Source organism: Ursus maritimus, unplaced genomic scaffold (assembly GCF_017311325.1).
Source record: "Ursus maritimus isolate PB19 unplaced genomic scaffold, ASM1731132v1 scaffold_9, whole genome shotgun sequence".
NCBI lineage: Eukaryota > Metazoa > Chordata > Mammalia > Carnivora > Ursidae > Ursus > Ursus maritimus.
The window spans coordinates 28806564-28832082 of record NW_024427107.1 but is presented as its reverse complement, the minus strand read 5'-3'; the positions used below and the strand labels follow the sequence as shown (position 1 = coordinate 28832082).

The 25519-nt window shown below is 37.6% G+C and overlaps 1 long non-coding RNA gene across 1 annotated transcript in view; it reads left to right on the top strand.

Annotated features, from left to right (window-relative positions):
- The window catches only part of LOC103661370, a 99890-nt gene that overhangs the window by 15220 nt on the left and 59151 nt on the right, over nucleotides 1-25519 (top strand). The window lies entirely within an intron of this gene.

Sequence of the window (25519 nt, the reverse complement as noted above, 5' to 3'; positions counted from 1 at the left end):
AATTTAGTGATATCTTTGCCAGACAGATGGAGTTTGGTGCAAAAACTGAACTAAGAGGTAGAACAAACTGAAGAATTAGTACGTTGGGGGGTATTGTTGAACCCCTGGAATGTAAGTAATCCTGAAGAACTGTCAGTATATTTTAATTTTAGGTATTTTGTTTGCTTATCTTTGTTGTCGTTCGGTGCTTCTTCACTTAACACGAGCCTCCATGGCTAGACTCTGAAGACAACCTCAAAGATACATAAATTAATGATGAATCAAGTAGATCGATCCAGTCATGGTAGGTATTGGAGCTGAAGTCCACGGTTAATAGTGGAGATAAGCCCTCTAAAAGTATAACTTCACAGTGAGTTGAGAGGGAAAAATTTTCTCTACAATCTGTTTGCATTGCTTGACCCATCGACATGATTTTAACTATCACTTGGTAATGGCACCAAGTCTACAGCTGTACCTCAAAACTTTCTTCAGAGCTGCTGATTGGCTGTTACATCAGTGTTTCAGTTACACCTCAGACTCAACGAATCTGAAATTACTGAAGTCATCACTTCCCCTGAAGCCTACTCCTTCTCCTGTATTCCCTAGTGTACTTGGTTTGGTGCTATGCTTCACAATTGCCTTTGACTCTTCCAATTTCTCTAGGTCCCACATTCAATCAGTCACCAACTCTTATGCATTTTACCTCCTAATTAGTTCTCGAATTGTTTTCCTACTCCCCGCGTCTGCTATCACTGTCCTAGTTTAGGCTCTCATCTTTTCTCATCCTGAAAATACGACATCCTCTTAACTAGTCTTCTAGTCTGTGGTCTGGCCCTGTCATTATCTTACCCTTTTGTCTCCCTATTTAAACATTTCAGTGAATCATCATTGCTTGTGAGATAGAGTTCAAGCTCCTTAACATGGAATTCAATAATTCTATGAACTGGCCTCCTTCCGACGTTCTGTTTTAATCTCTTGTCATCTCCCTCCACTTCTTATCTTTCACTTTGCTAACGGTGGTATTTCTATCTGGAACACCTTCCTTTCTACCCTCTTTCTCATCATTTGATTAATTACTAATTATTCTTTAATAAAACCTACCTCAGTTATCATCTCTTCCTAGAAAGTCTTTTCTACCTACCTACACACACACACACACACACACACACACACACACACACCCTTGGTGCCTTTGTAATATCCAGGACCCTTACCTATCTTTGCCCTTACCACATTATATTAACATGCCTAGATATGGATTTGTCTGTACCACCACACTATGAATTCAGTAAAGGAACATCATGTCATATTTGCTTTTGTATCCACAACAGACTAACATAGTATCTTACACTGGCAATATTTCTATAGATGTTGATTGAAAAAATGACAGTGTATCATTATTAGTGCATGCAGAACACAATTAGAAGCAGTAATATCATCACTTGAATTTGCAACAGATTATATTGATATGGAGAATATAAAATATAGTGACTAAGCAAGGATAATAATTCTTGTTTATACTTATAAATCCCCTAGAAATCACTGAAACCTATAATTCAAATGAATATAGCAAATATGAATAATTATTCATCTTTAGTGCCAAATTATCATAAATGACTAAGTAATATATTTAAAGGTTGCTAACCAAATCAGAACTATTAAATAACACACTTCTAAATGAAAGTATTTAAACCAAAAAAACCCCAAAAACAAAACACCATTTTTCTGGAGAAGTACAAGTCCCTTTTACAAGGGAAATCTGCAAAAATGTATTACTGTTTTTTTAAATTAATTAATTAATTCTTTTTCTGAGAAAGCCTAAGAAATTTTATTTGAATACACATGTATTATTGTTATTCAAAGCACAGGACAATTAGAATCATCAGTATTACAAAATTAAAAAGAATGGCTAGTTATGCCCTATTCCTTCCTTCATTGCTAGTCTTCAATAAAATGTATCATTTGAGTTCTAAAGTATATATTGTTTTCCTCCCAATAATACTATTTCCATTTTGAATGAAAAAATTTAAATATAGTCATGATGTTTTTATTTTCCCTACATTATCTCCTAGGCCTCCCCCGACCCACAAAAAAGAACCAAGATTCTAAAATAAAATGAACAGGATAACAATTTTTTGTTTATGGGGGTCTTGGAATCCAGGCCTTCCCTTGCCTGGTTAACTTGCCCTGTTTATTCCCCCAGGTTAATTATTTTCCCTGCCAGCGTGTTTTATGGTTGTGTGTGTTTGTTAAATTGTCTACAGATGTACTTGTGCAGCAAGTTTATTGAAAAACCTTAAATATTGCAAGACAAGTACAATTCTAAGGTCAGTTAAGTTTCAGTTTTGAAACCTTTACTGATACTTTTGTTTTTAAAAAGAAAATCATGAAAATACTTCTTTGCTTATTTTGGAGTACCTGGTAAATTTTAACAATTAATTCTTTGAATGTTTTGGTTATTGTGCATTCTGTTCTTACTAGAAAATAAGTTCTTCATATTTTGCTCACAGAAAATTATGCAAGCATATGACCATAACTAAAATACCCATCTGCCCAATCTTCAGTTGATTAGTAGGGATGTTGGATGAATGTTAGTGCCTTCAGAGATTTCAGTGAGAGGATACTAAGAAGTTGGAGGGGCCACAGTTGCTCCGTTAGAGCTCTTTATTGTCCCATTTAATTTTTACCATAGATAAATTTAAAATGACATCACTTAATGTAAAATTTAGTTTTCATGTCTAAGGGACATTCTGAGTCAAAAGTGCCTCTTTCTTGAACTCATATGAAACAAAAAAGATGCTCTCTGTCTTAAATATTTGCAATTATGCCTTCTGTGCTACTTTCTAAAGGACATGTGCCTACTTTCTGAAGCATATCAGTGTTTTTAACACTCTTTCTCTTTCAGTTCGATAAAGTAAAAAATCTCTAGGGATTCAAGAATTTCAGATAGGTGTATGTGTTTTTAAATTAACTTTTATAGTCAGAATAATAGTTCCATGACTGTCAAAGGTTCTTAATAGATAATGTGTTGAATGAGTAAACAAAGCAACCAATCAATGACATGGAAAGGATGACGTGCTTTAAAATTTTTTGTGTCATCTTTTAAATATGTTATCGTGGACACCTGTTGTTTTGTCTACCAACCGATTCTTCTTCTCAGATAGCCCCTCCCTTGATTCCTAACAGAGCTGCCAAGTTCCCATCCATGTGACACTGCTGGACATAGTCGTGTGCACTTGAAACAAACTGGACCAATAAATCCCAGGCTTTTTGAACTTTTGGTCTAGAGAATAAGGTCAATCACTTTCTAATGCTTGAAATTATGAGACATAAAGTCTGGCTGGTGTTAGTGGTAGCTTAGCAGTCTGAAATGTGGGCTCTGAACTTAAGGGAGATTCCCATGGCCAAAGGTGGAGCAATATGGGCATCAATATAAATAGGAAATGCAACGGATTGAAACAACCAAATATGTTAGAATCTATGAGTTCATAACACTACCAAAAAATACTAATTGGGTACTTTTGCTAGGGAATCAACTTATTATCTTGAACACTAGTTAAATAAAGGAAAATAACTGAGGATTTGTGTTGCCTTCCTTAAATTTACTATACATTAAGATAGTTAAATAGTTAATGAAGAAAATTTTAACCTATAGAACTATTCCACCTAATAAACAGAGAAGGAATGATAGAACAGATTACACTCAACTGCAGGCCCCATAATGGATACGCCATACAGTATCCACTAGCCATCCATGGTTATTGAGCACTTGAAATGGGGCTGGTCCAAAGTGAGATGTGTTCTAAGCAGTGGTGTGTGGTAAAAGTTTAAGAACTGGCTCTCTGAGTAGGGGCGCCTGGGTGGCACAGCGGTTAAAGCGTCTGCCTTCGGCTCAGGGCGTGATCCTGGCGTTACGGGATCGAGCCCCACATCAGGCTCCTCCACTATGAGCCTGTTTCTTCCTCTCCCACTCCCCCTGCTTGTGTTCCTTCTCTCGCTGGCTGTCTCTATCTCTGTCAAATAAATAAATAAAATCTTAAAAAAAAAAAAAAAGAACTGGCTCTCTGAGATGGAAAAAAACCTGCTTTGTGCTATTTGCTGTGGTATAAATACTACCACCATAGCCAATTTTTAGCTACTAGTGGGATGTCATGAATGTAGAGTTGGGATGAGAGGCTCACAGTCAGCTTTCATGGGCCAGTGCAAGCAGGTTCTAACACCTACCAGCTACGAGTGGGAAAAATATACAGGACTTTGAAAAGTTGCTATGAAAATAAGAATATAAAATATCTCAATCATTTTTAGTAAGTGTTGAAATGATAATATTTTGGATATATTGAGTTAAATATATTATTAAAATTACTTTCACTTTTTAAAAATAGGGGTACTAGCACATTTAAAATTACACATGTAGCTCATACTATACTCATCTTGGGCAGTGCCCTGTGGCCGGTGATCATCACTAACTGCCAACACATTGGGTAGATAGATAACCAGTTATTATGTGACTCCTGATGCAAGTATAGAACACCACCTATGAAGCAGTCTTTTCAAAGAACCATCCCTGTAGAAGATCAATCTTTTAAGATAATCACTAGGTTAATAGGAAATACAGAAGGCAGAAGAACATGTTAAATGAGATCATAGGGCTACAGTCAGCAAAGTCCAGCATGTAGGATATAATGTAGGACCCAGTTTCTTCAATAAATATGTACATTACCAGGGAGGGAAAGAGAAATGGAGGGAGAACCTATACAGTAAAAGAGACTTAAGAAACTATCAACTGATTATAATCTGTAGACCTTACTGGGGTCTTCAAACAAACATACTGTGTGAAATTTAGAGGACAACTGGAAATTTGAACACTGACTGGATAGTTGATGATATGAAGTTTTCGTTGTTAATAGTTTAGGTGTGATAATGGCATTTTTATTATGTTTTTTAAAAATCCTTTTTTTTAAGAGATAAATACTAGAATATTTACAGATCAAATGATACCATGTCTGGAACTCCTTCAAAATAATATGCAAGAGGATAAATGAATAGGGCTATATATGAAGCAAGATTAGTCATGATTATTACTGAAGCTTATCAAGAGTAATATGTTTACTGTTATATATTTAAAATTTACCATAATCAAATTTTTAGGAATTTGTAAACTAGTTAGGTATAAATGTATTTTCATCTTTTATGTATTTTTGGGCATTGGATCTCCTAGATGCAGGAAAGTAGTTGAGTGCTTAGAAGTATAAGAATCCTTTGTCATTTATAAGGGATGTAATAGGTATCGTGTACTATTCCACTGTATTTTTTTTTTAGAACAGTAATATTATTCTTGGTAACTCTTACCAAAAGTTATTTCTGAATTCCTATTTTATATTAGTTGTCTATGTCTTATGCCATATGTCAATTTCTACTTCAAATATAACTATTTAGGTCTTATCTAACCTAATAAAGTGTAGGCTCTTAAAAAGAGAGAGAGAGAGACTGAAGAGATATGGCAATCAAATGTAATGTTTGGGTACCATTTGGATCCCAGTGCAAATTAATGAGCTATAGGGAAAAAAAGTTATGAAACAACCAGAAATTTTAACATTGACTGGATATTTGATGATGTTAAGAAAGTGTTGCTAATTGTTAAGTCTAATATTGATGTTGCTGTTATGTTAAAAATTGTCTTTCAGAGATATGCACTGAAATAATTATGGATGAAATGAAATTATGGGATTTGCTTCAAAATAATCCAGTGCCAATGGGGAGTAATAGGCAGGATTATATATGAAACCAAAGTGAGCATAAGTTGGTGATTGTTATAGCTGTGTGTGTGTGTGTATGTGTGTGTGTGTCCTAGATTGTCATAGCTAGATTAGTCCATGCTTGGGATTAATCGTACTAGTCTTTCCACTTTTGTGTATCTTTAAACTATTCCACAATAATAAGTTGATGGACTCTGGCAATAGACTGCTTAGGTTTGAATCCTGGCAGTGCCACTTACTAAGCTTATGACCCTAAACAACTTACTCGGGGTCATCATCCTCATACATCAAATGGAAATGTCACTTGTGTCTACTTCAAAGGTTATGAAAATTTAAGTAATTAATATAAAAGAAAGGAAGGAAGTAGATGTGTAAAGGCACAGAGACTTGAGATAGTGGGAACCAATGTGATTCAAGTCCCTTCATCCAATTTCCCAAGCCCATGTTACTCTCTTTAGGTCCCATAAAACACTCCAGAATCTTCCCAATCAATTTCCCTTTTTGCTCAAACAGGTTGAGATGAGTGTCTGTCTCTTGCAGCTAAAACAGTGCCAGCTAATAGGTAAACATATACTTTCACTCTAATATCCTATGAATTTGAAGTTCATTGTGTGTGGGCTGGGAGCAGCCTGTCTTTGATTGGTGACTTTTCTGGAGTTGCTGCTTGGGGTCCAGGACAGTAGCCTCTCAGTTTGGGTAAGGTATTTGATGTTTAGCTAAGAGCTTCCTTTGTTACCTAGTTTGTTTGAGTGAGTGAGTGTTAATCTTAAGGTTAGCTTGACTATTCTAAAATGTTATCTGTCTATCTAACTATCTTTCTATCTATCATCTGTTTTTAAATGTTTCCTTCATTCAACAAGTGTTTGTTGAGGGGCGCCTGGGTGGCTCAGTCATTAATTGTCTGCCTTCAGCTCAGGGCGTGATCCCAGAGTCCTAGGATCAAGCCCCACATCTGGCTCCATGCTCTGCTGGGAGCCTGCTTCTTCCTCTCCCACTCCCCCTGCTTGTGTTCCCTCTCTCACTGGCTGTCTCTCTCTCTGTCAAGTAAATAAATAAAATCTTAAAAGCCAAAAAAACAAAAAAACCCACATGTTTGTTGAGGGTTTTCTAGTGCTGGTACTCTGGTAGATTTTGGAGGAGATAGCGGTGAAGAAGATCAGATGGTCTGTACTTCACACATCTGATACTTCAGGGAGGGTATGGTTTAGGAGTGCATGTGATGCACTAGCAGAAAATTTTCCTGAGCATGGGGATAGCTCCTGATCTCACCTAAACTGAAGTTCACAGGGGCAGGCAGAGCAGGGCCAGAATTAGGTTGAAATGAGTGGAGGCACTTACTTCAGGTGCAAAATTTGAGGGGCTGCCAAAGCACTTGGTAATCAAGACGAGTAATGGTTTACTGTCATTTGGGGGGAGGGAGTGCCCAAAGGTCATTTATGGATAGGATAAGTTCAGAGACAAATTTAAAAGCTTAAAATTCGAACTTCACTGCATGTCATGATCTATAATTTCATTTAAATTAAAAGATTCAAGGTGGCTTTGGTTCTTCCAGGAGTTGTATGCCTGAAATAATAGTACTTTCAAAATTCTCTAGAGCCACTTAACTTCCAGCGTATCATGATTTATTGGGGTATATGAAAAAATTGAGACCATTTTTATCTCTCTTTATTTTATCTATACATCAATTAATGTAGAGATTAGCAATATTTTATGATTTATAAATAAATATGGAACTACTTAGTAAAAATTTATTTTTACTCATAGGCATGAAAAACCAAAAAAAGTTTAGATCAAGGACCTGCAAGTAGGAGCAATCTGGCCCCCACCCCACTGTCCCCGGGAAGGACAGGGTCCCATAGCTTCAGGGTCCCCTCCAAAAAAGAAAAAATTAACAGAGATTACTGTTTTCAGCCAATGAGTTTCAAACCTTCCTTTATCACAGCGGGCTTATACAGCCCATCCCAAACCTCATTCTTCAATTGTTTACTTCTGCAAATTGAATTTTTGGTATTCACTCTGCACACAATTCTCCTTCCATCTGGGGTCTCAATGCCACTAATTAATACCATCTTCTTACTCACTTTGGAAATATGGCCAGTCATTCCAGAAACCTTCCTATCTCTCATATGCTAATGCAACCAGTCATCAAATCCTGTCTATTCTGTCTCCTAAATATTTGTTGAATCCATCCCATTCTCCCTGCCCAATGAGATATATTACCAAGTCTCACCTGTGCTGTTGTACTGACCGCATCCCCTCACCAGCCCCTGCCCCTAGCAGTCTTTCTGCATTCAAAATGATTTCCCTCCAGTTTGTTTTCTGCCAAGCAGACATAGTGATCTCTTTAAAATACAGAAATGATGTTGTCCTTCTCTGGTTTAAAACCCTTTAATGTCTACTCATCGCTCTTAGGATAAAGCCCAAAATCTTTTAAGTCCCTGCATGATCTCCCTCACTCCACCATCCCACTCTCTTTTCCATCTTCCATCCAAAGTAGTTCCTTTCCAGTTTTCAAATACTATGCTGCTTTCTGCCTTAAGTGGTAATGGTGTAATGTTGAACGTAATGGTCACTGTCTTGAATGCTCAATACCTACTTACTTGCCTGACAAACTCCTCTTTACTTTTCAGGTTCTAACTTCAGTGTCATTTGCTAAGGACCCTCCAGAGTAGCTCAGGTCCCCAACTCTCAATGTAGTCTTTCAAAGCACATATATATTAATATCTATTGCCCCATTGGCTCATAAGGTTTGAGAGAGCAGGAACAATGTCCCCAGTGCCAAACACAGCATCTGACTATTTGTTGCATTAATGAATAAACAAGTATCTTTAGTGGTGGTGAATTCCGTACCCTGCCCATTTCCCTACATGACTGACTACTTTAGGCATAAATTTTCCTTTCTCATTTGTTTATTCATTTATTCTATAAATAATTGTTCTAGGTACCACTATCTTTCAATTAATTTGTAGTTCTTGTTTATGTTTCTCAGGATATCATTTATAACCAAGCAATTCGTAAAGGTTAAGGTTTCTACCCAAACTTGAGTGCTAGTCACTGTACTACCTACCACTTACTAAATGTGGCGATTTAAGGCAAGTTAATTAGTTACATCTATATTAGAGGGTTATCATGAGGTTTAAGTAATAGAAGGATAATAAAACAGTAAAGCTCACAGCACCTAGTTGGAGCTCCATGAATGTTCTTTTCTGTCTGGCCTCAGCGGTTAAAGAAAAAGGACTCAGTCCTTTCTCCCTCCAGGGTATAATTCTGAATCCCTTTTCCCGAAGCACTAATCAGATAGGTCTCTGGGCCGAAATTCAAAGAGATCTCTCCAGTTTTAATCCCTTATTAACTTAATGAGTAATTAAGTTTTTTGTTTGGTGAGTAAAAATTGGACCTGAGTTCTGTAATTTAGGCTATTATCTGTGTGCTTAACAAAGGAGAAAATCACAATTTTCCACGGGTCTTATCCCGTCTTTCCCACAACAATCAGATAGAAGATCAATTTGGTGGTAGGATATGGAGTTAATTCTGGAGCCTGGAAGCCCATCCATTAAGCTGTTATGCTAATGCAGGCAGGAGGTGAGGAGGGCCTGTTGGCAGGTTGAGAAAGAAAGGGGAAAGACAGGAGAAATATACTGAAGAGAGGCCTTTCCTGATGATTAACCTAAAGTAGCTACTCTCTGCTTATCATTTTGCTCTAATTTTCCACGAAGCACTTATCATTATCTGATATTTTTCTTGTTTACTTCTTTATTAGTTGTCTCTTTCCACTAGAATGTAAGCGCCAAGAGATAAGGAACCATGTGTGTCCTGTTGCTATTATAGAGGTAGCGCCCAGAACAAAGCATGGCATAAAATAATACTCGGTATATATTGGTGGAATGAATAAGTTGTTACTGGAAACAAGAAGCAACTAAGTATAGTCAAAAATAGTTTCAAGGTTTAAAGCTTGACCAAGATAATAAGGTACCAATGACAAAGAAAAATGTTCTTATAGAAGGAGTAGGGAGGTTTTTGTTTCACTTTGTTTTCTTGTGGGAGGAGATGAGTCTTAATAGTTGTAGATATGTTGAGCTGAAATGATGGGAAATCCTGAAAGGTGAAAATTTCTGGCAGATGGTTATTTATACTCAGGACTCATTTTAAAATTGAGATTTAAACAAAACAAAACAATGGGGACACCTGGGTGGCTAGTCGGTTAAGCGGCTGCCTTCAGCTCAGGTCATGATCCCAGGGAAGCCTGCTTCTCCCTCTCCCTCTGCCTGCCACTCCGCCTGCTTGTGCTCTCTCTCTCTCTTCCTTTCTCTCTCTCTGTCAAATAAATAAATAAAATTAATTTTTAAAAAAGGACACTTTTTAAAAAACAAATAAATAAACAAAACAAAAAACCCTCTTCAGTTCCAGGCCCTGTCCTAGGCCATAAGCACACAAAGATGAACAACTGTCTCTTCCCTTTGGGAGCCCATAATTAACAGGAGGAAATAGGTAACCAATTATGATATAAAATAAAAGTTGCAGTGATAAGATGATAGACACAGTGAAATGGGAACACAAAGGAGGGACTATATAATTCTGCTGACATTGTAAAGTCCAGGATGTCTTCCCAGGGTGAAAAGATGAGCACTAAATTCTAGGAAAATGTAACTGGGGGGAAAGCCCGAGTTAGATAGTAGTATTCATGTACAGCACACAGTGTATGCTCAGCAAATCATTGCAGGTGATCGATGGGCAGGAAGCACGAGGTCCTGGTTCATTTAAAAAGAGAAAGTCCAGGGCGCCTGGGTGGCTTAGTTGGTTAAGTGTCTGCCATCAGCTCAGATCATGATCTCAGGGTCCTGGGATCCACTCCTATGTTGGGCTCCCTGCTCTGCAGGGAGTCTACTTCTCTCTCTGCCCCTCCCCCCACTCATTCTCTCTTTTTCTCTCTCTCAAAATAAATAAAAATCTTTATAAAAAATAAAAATAAAAAAAAAGAAAATCCATATCATTGTCTATTTTTTTTCTTCTTTTGGAGTTTCCAGATGTCTCATAAAGGGAATATATTAATCACTCCCTTCCCCATTTGTAACCAACATGTTTACCAAGATAGAGTAAAAGAAATAAAGTGGAAGAAATAAAATTGGAAAAGAAAGAGATGGAAGAGGGAGGTATATAAGACTATTAATCATAGTTGCCTCAGGATGGTGGGGTTATGTGTGATTTTTGTTTCCTTCTTCATACTCTTCTGAAATGTCAAGGTTTCTACAAGGAACTATAATTGAAACTTGAAAAATATAGTTATAGATTCCATTTACTTACTAATTCGTTTAACAAATAAGTACGTGTTTAGTGCTTCTATGTGCTTAGCACTTTCCTCAGTGCTAGAATTAGAAGCTTGGAGGCTGTTTAACACAAGCCATTTGTTTTTGAGTGGTTAGAAAGACTGAGAGAGGGGCACCTGGGTGGCTCAGTCAGTTTAGCGACCAACTCTTGGTTTCAGCTGAGGTCGTGATCCCAGGGTCTTGGGATTGAGCCCACATCGGGCTCCCTGCTCAGTGGGGAGTCTGCTTCTTCCTCTCTCTCCGCCCCTACCCCGACTGGGGGGGGGGGTTTCTCTCTCTCAAATAAATAAATAAATCTTAGGGAAAAAAAAAAGACTTAGGATATACGACAACCCTAGGTAGGTAGGTAGTGATGGGACTCGAACAGGGATCACGCTCCCCTGGTTCTGGACTCTCCTCCTTTTATCATCTCAACACTACGTGCAGGAAGGACGTGATTTGACCAACCGCATAATCAAACAGCAGTATGTCCCTTAGTGGATATCCCGCCACATCCCTTTGATACACTAACCTGCCATTCTGTTTTCAAAAGTTACGTTTTGTAAATACCATTTCTCTATTCTGAAACCTTCACCAGCTGCTCTTTACCTCCCGAATTAAGTTCGGACTTTTCTACCCTGACATTCAAGGCCTTTTCCAGTCTGGTTTTTGCATACTTTTTAGATATTATCTTTGATATAATATTCTGTACATTGCTCATGTACAGAAAATAACATTTATCATGTATGGTCTTCATGTTCCATGACTATTCTCAGGTTTACTCCTATTATTAAGTAATTCTCTAAACAGAGGTGTGTGGTGTGAGGGAGAGACAGCCAGTGGCCAATCAATGAACAGGACTGTACCTTAAACTATTGATCATAAAGGCTTAACTTCTGTTTGGGTCTCTGCTTAACAGGTGTATGATTGTTGCTAAATAATTTTGGCTTCTTTGAAAAGCCTATGTACATTATAGGATTATTGTTCATTTCTTCATTTATGAATTCTAATGTAATGAGTTTTTTATTATTATTACGTATTTCCTATTCACCAAGTTCTGTGTTGGGTACTGGGCATTCATCAGAACAAGATGGGCATAGTCTCTGTGATCCTGGATCTAGAGGGAAAAGACAAAAACAGCAAGTAAACTAGAAGTAAACAAAGTCACTACAAATTGTGACAAATATGAAGAAAACAAGAGAGCAATAAAAAGAAACTAGGAAAGGATGAGTATGATAATATTTTAGCCAAACAATGAGAGGGAAGTAGCTTAGCTAATGGTAGGGAATACGTTTTTTAAGTAGGACCGTATGTACAGAAACCCTGAGATGGGAAAGGCTTTGTAATATTGGAAGAACTAAAAGACGACTCTTGCCAGGAGTGAAGCGGAGAGGAGAACGGCCTGAGATTATTTTGGAGATGGGCTGGGGCGGATCTTCAGGGCCTTACAGGCCACAACAAAACATACACATATTATTCTAAGGGTTATCGGATAGCAGGAGGGTTTTAAACCAGGGAGTGACAGACATATCTGATTTAAATTGTCCTGTCAATTGTGTGGAGAATAGAATGAAGTAAAAGCCATCAATTGTAACCCAAGGCAGTGATGATGAGGGCCTAGACTAAGGAGTGGCAGTATAGGTAGAGAGAAAAAAAAGCAGACATACTTAAGACATATTTTGGAGGTAGAAGTTGCGAAGATGCTATAGAATAATGAACTGGGCAAATTTAGCAAACTACAAAATACTGTGAATCCTTGGAGTTTTACTACCACCCCTCTGGGTCTTGTTGAACTGAGAGGGCTATGAGGAGTTCCTCGGCCGCCAGGCGGGCCTCCTGGTGTCTTCTCTTGTATGTGTACTGGATCACCTGTCCTACCCAACTAAACCTGCTCTTCTAAAAACTTTACCTTGTTCTTAAATTCGTTTATTCAAAAACTACTGAGCTCTTAGCGTTAATTAATCTAGAGGTAAAAGATTTGACTATAAATTGATCCAAAACACGATTTATATATTGTTTTCATTCAAAGATATCCTTTAAATACAAAAGAAGCTCCTTTATCAAACTATGAGAATTTTGTGCTGGCATAAGCAAAGTAGATCGATGGAGACTATTAGAACAGAATCATAATTTGCACTAATCATAATTTAAGGTTGCAGAGACTCAGTATTTTTATGTCTAACTAAGGAATGATGCATTAACTGAGTAAAGATTATTAAAAATAACCATTGCATAGAAATAGGTTAGATTTTAGAATCTTTATTTTACCAATAAAATGTAGTACAGCAGATTAATCTTAGTGAATTTCCCTATACCTTAGTAAGCCCAAATATGCTAGACAAACAACAAGTCCCCTACCTGCCAAAACAAAATGAAAAATGCTTCTTTTACTCCAGTTTAACCTCAATGTTCTTTGAGGAGGTTCTGAATTTCAAATAGATCCAGTCATTCCAGAATAATGATAAAGTCTAACCTATCTGCCTGCTTCAAGTTCTAGCCTTTGTTTAAGTAAGTGGATTAACATTTTCATTGTTGGGATTTTCTCCAATCTAGGTTTGATAGGTTATCAGCAATTAAAAAAAAAAAAAAGCCACCACCACCACAGCCCACCACAGTTTACTCCCCCCATTCTCAAAACCCCTTTCTTTCCCATAAGATCATATGACTCATTTATTTTTTTTTTAAATGCAGGCAGTGGTCTAATACCTAATACTAATCACAGTTGCAAAAGTTTTTCCTCATTGAGAAGCTTTTGATAAATGTTTGCCTAATATTATTATTTTTAAGTTCAGGTATCTCTTTAAAAGTTTTAATATGGGGAGTGTTAATGATTTCTATCTATTCTTTCCCTGTCACTTTTTCAGAGCACTTGTAGTATTAGACCAAAACAAGATTTTTTAGGGTTCATCCTTCTAAATACCCCAACAGGTGCCTTGGTGGTCTCCTTGGTGCTTCATGCCAGAAATTGTGGCTGGGACTTCTGAGCATGTCTGTTTTCCTACGTAATCTTTTTCACTGCATCGGGCCCAAAGGAGAGAGTAACCTAAGTTCTTTTAACAGGTCTATACATTTATTTGGGAATAGGAAGAGAGTTTCCATACCATGATCTGGCCTTGTCATCAAGGCACTTTCTTTCTTCCAAAGATACAGACTCTTTTTAAATTTTATTTTGACAGGCTTCGCCTTAATTCTGATGACAACAATGAATATTATGGCCTCTTGGATTGTACCTCCTTTTCTTTTTTCCCATTTCTTCACGATTTGCTCAAGTGTATGTTCTCTCTCTCCGAATTTTTCCTTAACACTGACATTTATAGCTTACATAATTTCATTGTCTCATCAATAATGGCAAATTGAAAAATAATTATGGTAGATATTGATCTATATTCTCTGATATACAAAGTAAAGTCATTTTATACATAAAATACATAAAATTATATCCCCCAAATGAGCAAAGTTTCCATTTATTCCAGTTTCCCTTCCTCCATCTCTTCTGACCAGATCTCAAGTTCACATCACCTATTAGCAGTATGACCATTTCTTACACAAGGAAGCACATCTGCATTCTGCCAAAAACGATCTTCTAGGAATGGCAGTTCAAAACTACATCCCTGACTTTCCAAGCCTTTCCCCTCACCTGTAGCTCCAGAACCTTCACTGTCAGCATGGAAATAATGGAAATTGGGGACTTTGCAAACTGGAGAGGCAGCTAAATGCAGCGGAACTGGCCCAGAAGCAGTCTCAGAAATTGGGTTCTTTCTAGTCTGAGCTGGAGATTCTAAGATACTTACTTAGCTTCTCTGAGCCTCGGCTTCCCTTTCTGTTAAATAAGAATAATACTTTATAGGTTCAAAAGTGTATCAGTGTACTTTATAAAGTGATATGTTGTTGTTGCTATCATTCATTTAAAAGTAAAGGCAACAAAAAATTTTTAAAAAGTAAAGGCAAAAATTGTAAATAAATAAATAAAATTAGGAATTTAAAGAATCAAACTTTGGAGGCCCTGGTCCAAAAATGCCTTGTCCTAATCTGAATTTCCCACCTTTCTGTTGTTAAATTGCATTACATTCTTGCTCCAAAACCAAAAATGTTTAAAATAACGTACATTCCCTGTTGTGTTTTAAAAGAGCTCTGCAAATATCCAGAATTCATTAGTCATTCACAATTAGAATGTTTTAATGGGAATTTAAGACAACTACACTGAGAGCATAGGAGTTTTATTAAGGAAGAACAAAGCAATCATTAGGAAATAAGACATTTTCAAGGAATTGGATCAGGCCCAAATGGAGGGAAACACTGGGACCTTGGAGAATCACCAGCAAGGAGAGAGAAATGGAGAGAAAGGTGGCGATACCAAGACAGACCTCACATCTTCTAGAATTTTCCTCTTTATGTAAAAAATGGGAGAACGCTCTCTTTATTCCTCTGTTCTCAGTAATGCTTCTAGGACCCAGAATTCAAGCAAGTAGTATATATATAAGATCAACCAGGTTTTTGTGCACTTGCCTAGGAACTCAACCATCACAGTGTTTCTGAAAGAAAAATGTATTCCAACTTCCAAAGAGCCAACCCTCAAATGCATTTTTGGAATGCAATCTGTTTGAAAGTGAAGTAACCAGGCAGCCTGTGTAAGTTCTCTTTTGAAAGAGTTTGCAGTTAGAAACATATCAGCTTCTGTGAAAAACTGTTTTCTACTGGGGGCTGAGTCTTTTGTAGCTATCTTATGTACTTTCTGGAAGGAGATGGGCTCTCAATATATAAATGAGGCGTATAGATTAAAACATTTAGATAGATTTTAAGATTTTTAAGACAGCCATGGAATAGTTTCACCATATTCAGACATCCTGGAGATCTTTTTTTTTTTTTATAGCCCTGAAATCAACCATTTACTTTAGGGTATAACAGGGCTTCCTTAAATATATCCTAAGAATAATCTCATCTATAATAAATCATATCTGTGTGAAAAAAAAAGCTCTGCAAAACGTGGAATAACTGTAACCATGTCCATGGTTTATTAACCCTCTCTGGACTATGTAGAATCACTTCTACTTACAATGTAAAAATTAAAGTGGCAGGCTGGGGTGAAACAATTTCCAAAGTACAACAAGTACTTGAACTTTTTTCAATCACGATAGTTATAACTTAGAATTTCTCTACAGTAATTTTGCTCAGATAAATGATATGAATAATGAATTATTCATTACTGAATTATTCCAGCCAACTCATCCCTTTAACACGCTAGCTTATGACTGCAACCCTAGTAAAATTTGTGTTCAAGAAAAGAGCTAACTTATTTTTTTCTTTCTAAGGGTAGTCACCCATAAGTAAGGTCCAAACCAGGACACTCTTCTCCAGAAAAATGCTAAACCAGATGAGATTATCAGGACAATAGGCATAAAACAGGACGAATGTGGGAAATCATGGCTATGGTACCCAAAGCATAGCTGCGTTTTGGCTGCCCAAATTTCCCTCTCAGCACAGCATGAGCTGCGATAGGGGGGAGGTAGCATGCCTTAGTGCAAAGAACTCACTGACCCAACTGACTCAGGTTCCTGGCTAGAGAACTGACACCTCATTCACCAGCTCTTTAAAACAGGAAACTAGAGAAAGGTTTCCTTCACCTCCTTCCAACCAGTGATCAGATCTCGCTGTTTTCACTTCCTAATTCCATCCACTTCTACCCACTATCCAAGGTACTATCACTACCTTGGTTCAGGTCATCCTGTATCACCTGCATGATTGTAGCAGCTTCCTATTGGCTTTCGGTTCTACCTCCTGACCCCTCCATTCCATTCTTCACACTGATGCCTAACTGATCTTTCTCAATTGATCATTCTCGTTTGTAAAATCCTTATTGGGTCCCCATTGTCCTCAGATCAATCTTTCCCTTGTACTATAAGACTCTCCATAATTGGATACTTATCTCCAGCTTCCCCTCTTAACCACCCCCTGTCCACTCCACCAGCACACTGTGCTTCAGCATTTTGAATTACACCCAGTTCCTGGAATGCACTTCCCATTTAACAATATTTTGCTTGAACACTTCCTCCTCCATGCTCCCCATTCTAGCCCACCCCATCCCACTCATGTGCCTGAAATTCCATCTTCATTACTTAGATCTCAGCTTAGAAAGGGCTTTCAGGAAGCCCACCTCCCCACAGGCCCCAAGTCCTTCCAATGCACTACCATCACAATAATCTCTCCTTCTCTCTTCAGAGTCCTTAATCAAACTGTGGGTTGCTTCTTTGTCTGAAATCCCATGGGACTGTGATCTCTATGAGGGCCTGCACTTCAGGTTTTCCTGGCCTTGACTTTCCAGCAATCTGTTTTGCACAACAGATCAAGAAAATCTGCTTGCTTTCATGAATGCCAGCCTGACTTTGTGCCTATTCCTAATCCCCAGCCTTCAGTCCCAATTTTTATTTTTTGCAGATCACAGTAAATAGCTAATCATACCATCTTGTCTCATTCATTTTCTCCCATGCTCTAGGCTTCTCCTTCAGTGGAAACAAATCCCATGTACCTTATGAGTGCCTGAGGGCAAACAACATATGGAAAGGAAAATTGGCTTATTGCCATAAAAAACACAAACTCAGCAGATTTTTCTTTCCTCCTAAATTTAACTCAATGAAGAAAAGTGCTTATATCACCAAAGCTTCGGAGACCCCAGGGAAGTCACTGACAGCTGATTTTTCAATCTCTCCTCAAAGTACTGTAGAGGGCAAATGCCTCCAGTTTTAGGATCCGTGCATTCACAAATTGGTGAAGGTGCTTAAAAATCATAAAATACTATAGAGAGACTCATTAAGAAATGTTTATGATCCCTGTATTCTTATTTCAAATTTAAGACTGTCCTTCAAACACAAAAGGATATAGAAGCATAGCCTCCCCCTCATTTGGGAGAATACCCTGGAAGCACAAAAATTTAGCTATGTGAAAATAAACAATGAGGATAAGCTTAGAGCAAACAATATAGTGATCTTCTGGAATTCAAGTATGAAGACAGCAACATCCATCCCTGGCTAAATGCATCCACTTCTTCTGTGAGCTCTATCTCAGGTCATATCCCTTTTGAAATCTCATAGCCGGGCAATAACAAACTGGATAAAATGTTGCCATTTGGAACCAGTGTGCCCACAGTTAAAGAGAAAAAATTTTTGCCCCTTGAGCCTAATTTCAATAACCCCTTTTTTTCTGTGTATGTTTATTTAAGGTTGCTTGAGAAGGGTGCCGGGATGGTCCAAGCTTCTATGAATACATTATGGACTAGATTTGTTAGAATAAATTGATCATATTTTAGGAAACTGTTCAGTATGCCAGTATTCTTTCTGTATTATTTATGTATTTGAGAGAGAGTGAGAGAGAGAGAGAAAGAGAGAGAAGGAGTAGGGGGAGGGGCAAAGGGAGGAGCAGACTCCTTGCTGAGCAGGGAACCCAACTTGAGGCTCCATCCCAGGACTCTGGGATGGTGATCTGAGCTGAAAGCAGATGCTTAAGTGACTGAGCCACCCAGGCACCCCTCTCTTTGTATTTTGAAAGAAGTGTTTTAAAAAATATTACTGGAGTATCTGGGAAACACAATTAAGTGCTTATTTATATACAGCATAAGTTAGCACCCACTGTATCTAGTAATTTAGATAGACCGTGAGTGGCCCACCCCATCCACTTTTTTCCTGCTGTGATTAGAAGGAAATCTCATAATGTCCCATACTGAGTGATCTGGTCTTGCCTCCTTCTCCAACTCCACCTCGCTGCTTGCCCAGTATGCTGTATCCACACTGGCCTTGTTTCAGGTCCTCAAACTCATGAGAATCTTACTTGGCTGGGCCTCTGCGTGTGCTGATCTGTCTGTAATGCTATTCTCTCACCTCTTTCCTGGCTGGTTGCTTCATAGACCTTAGATCTTCACTTTCCTGGAAAAGCATTGTTTGAATATCTGCTTCCTTCTCTCCTCTTTTCCTCTAACATAGTCCCTAGTTTTTCCTTTCATAGGGCTCATCCAATTTTTGTTTATTTGTTTGTATGTTGTCTCTTTCCTGCTAGACCGTAAACACGTTGAGGACAAGAGCCATCTCTAACTTGTTCATTATTGAATCCCTAGGACATGGCCTGGCACATACCAGGCTCTCAATATGCATTTATTGAATGAAGGTATGAATACTGGTTTGGAAAAATATATATGATGTTGGCTCTGTGGATTAGGTATGGCTTTGCATGGGTTTATATTTTATTATTCTCAACATTTAGAAATGTTCATATAGCATCACTATTGAATCACACATACAAAGATAGTCAGACTACAGTAATGAATTAAAGATTATTTTAAATAGTTTTGAGGAACACCAGTTCTCCAAGAATTGATGGCCACTGGAATAGATGTGGAAGGTTAAGAAGATTGTGCTAAATCTTGCTTATGCTAGGACATACCCTGGAAATTGTCTTTTCATTCTTTCATTCATTTTTTAGAGATCCTTGGTAAAAACATTTTCTTCCTGAGACTTTTTTAAAGCCTAAGCAGTGTAAATCTTCTCTCTTCAAAAAGTCCAGTAAATTCAAGTAGTTAGTTGGTTATAATTAATTGAGGTTTTTCATGCACCTAACAACCACTGAAGTCTAACTTTTGCTTTTCTTTACTTATGTAAAAGCCTTATTTAACGTTCTTTAACTCCCACTAGATGCCGTAGAGACAAAGTTGAACTCCCCATAGTGGTCCGTGACCCAATGGGAAACATGCATAAAGTTAGTTATAATTCAGTGTAGTCCAGTGAGGGAGTTATGCTCTCAAGAACTACCTCAACCAACATGAGGGTATCAGAGACAGTTTCCTATAGGAAGTGGCACACGAACTAGAACTTGAAGGGTGCATAGAGCTAAACCACGAGAAGTGGAAAGAAAGGGCACAGCATGCACAAAGACGAGACGCACTGAAACAAGAAGTATTTCACTGTGTTCCAGGCATTATAAGCAGCTCGGTGTTCCTGGAGCATAAACTTTGGAGGAGTAGAAACTGTTGAAGCTCGAGAGGTAGCCAGGGCCAGGTGCAAGAAAGGGAGCTCGTATCGTATTAGGGCGCTTGGACTTTATACTCCAGGCCATGGGGATCCACCAGAAGGTTTCATGGGAATTGTTAATAGTTAATCTCTCTGGGAATATATCCAATGGAAGTGAAAACACTAACTCAAAAAGATATCTGCACCCCCATGTTCACAGGAGCATTATTTACAATAGCCAAGGCATGGAAACAACCTAAGTGTCTATCAATAGATGAATGGATACAGATGTTGTATCATATATATATATATATATATCTATATATATGTACAGATATACAGACACACACAATGGAATATTACTCAGCCATTAAAAAAAGAGGAAATCCTACCATTTGTGACAACATGGATAAACTTTAAAAGCAGTATATACTAAGTGAAATAAGACATAGGAAGACAAATACTGTATACTCACTTATATGTTGAATCTAAAAACAAAAGAAAACTCGTAGAAAGAGATTAGCCTTGTGGTTATCAGACAAGCAGGATAGCGGGAGGAAGAGGGAATTGGAGGATGGTGGTCAAAATGTACAAACTTCCAGTGAGGAGATAAATAGATACGAGGAGGTAATGTACAACCTGTGACTATGGTAACACTGCTGTGCGATAGACAGGGAAGTGGTTAAGAGAGTAAATCCTAAGAGTTTTCTTTTCTTCTTTCTTTTTGCTGTATTTATAGGAGAAGATGAAGGTTATCTGAATGTATCGTAGTAATCGTTTCACAACGTATGTAACTCAAACCATCATGCTGTGTGCCTTAGATTTATACAGTGATGTATATCAATTATTTCTCAATAGGACTGGGGAAAAAATAGTTAATCTCCAAGAACATGTGAATTGAAAAATTTTATGTAAATTACTTTCCATTTTTACACTACTAGCAGTTGGAAGAGACATATCATGAACAAAAACTTCAAAAGATTTACAATTGGGCACTCTTAATTGTGTTTATTCCAAACACTTTCCACATCAAAATGGATGTTTAAAATGAATAAATTTGATATTGTGAAGTAGTCCATCTTTAGTCCTGATGTTTATTAAATAGAAAGATTCAAAAATCATCCAATTATTCTTGGAAAATGTGCATGAATGTGTGGTATTTGGAACTCTATTTTAGAACCCAAATGTCATAGACATCTGGACACAAAAATTATGCAAGAGAGACCTTTAGAAATGTGTTACTAATTATTGACTCTTCCCTGCAACAACACAACTGAGCCTTTGTTATACGCACTATGTGCAGTACTGCTATAGACTGTGGCTTTTTTCACATTATGGTTTATTTTCATGAGATATTTCTCATAACGAGCATCACAAAGCACTTCATGGAGTTAATAATGAAGCTAGTAAGGCTCAGAAGTAAATGAATTATGTTAGCAGTGATGAATAGACAAAACAATAGCTTAGAAAAACTTGTATAAGAAAGGAAGAGGAAGAAATATGATCAAGCTAGCTGAAGAATTAGGCAACTAGGAGAATTCAGGGCAACTAGCTATAACGGAGAAGCCACGTGCAGTTGTGAAGTCAGGAGAACTGGATTCTAGTACTGGTCATATAGCTTACCAAATATGTCTTTTCCTCTCTCTGTGCTCTAATTTATTATCCATAACATGAAAAGATGGTACTTTGTAGTGTTTAAGGTCTCCTTCTATTGTAAAATATAGTTTATAAGAGTTTAAAATACCATGAGTTCAACTACTGTTAAGTAACTACTATATGCTACTATATGCACCAGGAACAGTTCTCAGTGATAGTGTCTAAGAACCAGGCAAGATCCCGGTTCTCACAGAGCTTAAATTCTACTGTGGAGGAAAGACAAACAGAAAAAGAGCTATAAATAAGATAATCGTAGCTGGTAGCAGGAACTATGAAGAAAATAAGACAGGATCATATTCTAAAGAGGAACTGGGTGGTCTGGGGCAACATTACAGAGACAAGCAGGGAATGGCTAAAGACCTAAAGAAAGAAAAGAATCCAGATTTGTGAAATCCAAGAGCCAAGACATTCCTGATGGAAGTTACAGTGCCAAAGACCGGGGTAAGGAACAGACTAGATTTCCTTGAGAAACACAGAGAAGCCAGTGGGGTTGGAACATAGAAATAAGTGGAAGAAGGACAAGAAAAAAGGTAAACTAAGTCATGTAGATCCTGATAGGCTGTGGTAGGAAGTTTGAATTTTATTTTAAGTGCAATGGGCAGCACCAGGAGGAATTTAAGCTGGAACGTGACGTGATCTAATTTATTTAAAAACATCGCTTTGGCCACTGTGTTGGGGCTTGATTGCAGATGGCACAGGGAAAGCAAAGAAACCAATTTCAGGGGCTCTTATAAAATGCCGGATAAGAGATAATGGTAGCTTGGACTAAGATGAAGAGGGGGAGGCCTGAAACGTGCTGAATGGTGATGTATTGGTCTAAATCCTTGTATTTAAATGTCTTCAGTGTTAATGTGATACTTTAGAAGCTGGCTCAGATTAACTCATAAATTTTGTAACCTTGATTTAAATTCAATGAAAAATGAAGGAGGTCAGTGAGGATAAGAGTAATGCCAAAGAAATGTCATTTGCTCTGAAAATTTCTGTACTGAATTTGGTGCCATGCATATTTGGGGATTTTCACTCAGGTTTGCAAATAAAGAAAAATGGGGTATTTAGAAAAAGAAATCCTATATCTTTACAATAGCTTGATGACAAGAATGGATTCTAGTAGATATTGCTAATTATATTTTTTTAATATATGAATTTATTTGGTAGTCTATTTTGTGAAACATTAGAGTAGATATTTTCAAAGGGTGGTCTCCTTAGTTTGAACAATTCCTCTAAACCAATTTGGCACAATTAAACAACTGAAACTATCCTTAAAAAAATATAAAACATATCAGTGTCTTCTGCTATTTCATTACACTTGTAAAGTAATACCGAAAAATACACTGGCCAATAACCGTAGAAAATCAAGACGTGTACTCAATTCAGAGAGAACTAAGGAATAAAGGCTGTTACAATTGCCTGTTTCTTACTTAAAGATATTAGCCTTCTATATCAATATGTATAATATAAACATAGATACTTCTTAGATTTAAAAAATGTCATTTGTAGGCTGCTTACTTAAAACCTTAAAATAATTTTCCCATAGAAATAATATAACCTCCCAGGCCAGCCCATATGTTTGTTATATATAGTCAATATTATACAGTCAATTATTAGTGCATAGTACCATACCTTAAGGTTACAGGAAGTATAAGGGCCATCTTATGCAAGAGGAATATAAAGAATAAAAATATTTCCATGGTTTCTTTAGATATAGGCATAACTCTGGAAAATTATTTTGCCATACAATAATTTTGAGATTCTACTGTCTCCTTCTGTGCAACTCCCAGCCCTAAAAGTCCTGGGCTCTTAAATTCCTTGGGCATCTACTAGTTAATTGAACCCAATTTTGTATACTCCCCAAATTGCTCTTTACCCTCAGATTATCTGCCTCCTCTCCTTGCCAAAATTATTCTAGTTTTTCTTCAGTGTCATTTAAAAGTTAGGAAAGCAATCTGACTAAACAACATATTAATCTATAAATGGCTTGCCAAAGAGTAAACTTCAGAACTATGTGTACCTTAAAAATGGGTGCCTGTTAACCTGAGTGAATCCCTAACATAAGTTCAGGTAATCTGATAAAGTAAAAGGATTTTCACACAATCTGGGATAGCATATAGTAAAGGAAAAAAGAATGGAGCTACATAATTTTTCCTACTTTCTTTACTTCCAGAGTCTCAGCTTCTGTAACAGCTCCATGTCCATGTACAAATTCCTTCATGCATTTTAACCAAGTCAGTCTTTCCTACAGTTCTATGAGTGGCTAATATCCTATTTGCAGAAGAAATTGATATATCTCTACTCTTCTCAGCCCTATATCAAAGATCCATCCCCTTAGAATATACCCCGGGTGAGCTTTTCCTCCAAGCAGAGCTAAGTACCAATCCGTCAATTATCTAAGAGTCAGCTTTTCACCTCCACTCAAATAGTTCTTGAAATCTTTTGTGTTTTCTATAAAGTTTTCCTTGGCTGGTCAGAGAACACTAATTGCATATATGGTGCGCCTCTGTCTGGAACTGAGAACACTTCTGTCTATGCCTCTTATTTGGTGAGACAGGGTAGAAAAGAGTTCCAGACCAATTTTTGTGCTAGTGCTGTCACTAAGCTTAAGCAAGTCATTTCCCATTTTGCGTGTCTGTTTCCTCAAATAACTGGAAGAGGGACGTGTGTGTATAGGGGGTTGTAAGGGATGTATAATACCCACTCATCTTCTCTACCAAATGGATGTCCAGATCAAGTGAGATGATTTATCTGAAAACTCTTTGAGGGGTGCCTGGGTGGCTCAGTCGTTAAGCGTCTGCCTTCGGCTCAGGGAGTGATCCTGGCGTTCTGGGATCGAGCCCCACATCAGGCTCCTCCCCTGGAAGCCTGCTTCTTCCTCTCCCACTCCCCCTGCTTGTGTTCCCTCTCTTGCTGGCTGTCTCTATTTCTGTCAAATGAATAAATAAAATCTTTAAAAAAAAAGAAAAGAAAAAAGAAAACTCTTTGAATAAATAGAAAGCACTGTATTTTAAAAAGACAGCTATTTGTTGGGCTCACGCTATGTCCAGGCACTGTGCCCAGTACTTATCTGTGCTTCATATCATTTAATCAACCAACAAGAAGGTATTCATAACCCCATTTTACAGAGGAGGAAATGGAGGCTTGGATTGGTTCAATGCCAAAAGTCCAAAGGATGTGGTCAGCCCTCTAGTCATATGGCACATCGAGGGGAGAGCCGGACCAGGAGCCCAGGCCCGTCCGGCTCCAACGCCTGGCTCTTCACCTGGATTATACTGCCAGCCATTCCACACATGGAAGTCAGACCTAGCTGCCTCCTCTCTTCTTATGAGCCATACATACACTTACCCCTAAAACAGGCATCCTAAATCCAATCTGCTAATTTTATAGTGACTTATTCTACTTATTTTGCTGTTCATGTGTTACATGTCAATGTACTCTGTAAAATCCATAAACTTCTTTAAGGCCCATTTCCTCTCATGTTCTTTATTTTGTTTCTAACACAGATGTATAAGCAACCTTTCCAAGTATTTTATGATGAGGAGGAGGAAGAATCAAGAATCTAGGGTTGGGGGAGGGTGAATGAATCTATTGAAAAGGGTCCACAAAACAAATGCTCCTCACGGGAGCAGCCGAGAGTGTTCATATTTTCTAAGTGGCCAGCTATAGTATAGTTAAGCACCAAAATATGCTAATATTGTGTAAAGATAATTTTAAAAGTTGTGTGTGGGTAGTGAGTTGTGAGTCATATATTGAAAGAGGCTTAGCTTTTTTTTTGTATTATATAAATAATTGGAATCACATTTCAGAAAACTGCCCAAAATAGAGCAACCAGGATTAAAACCTT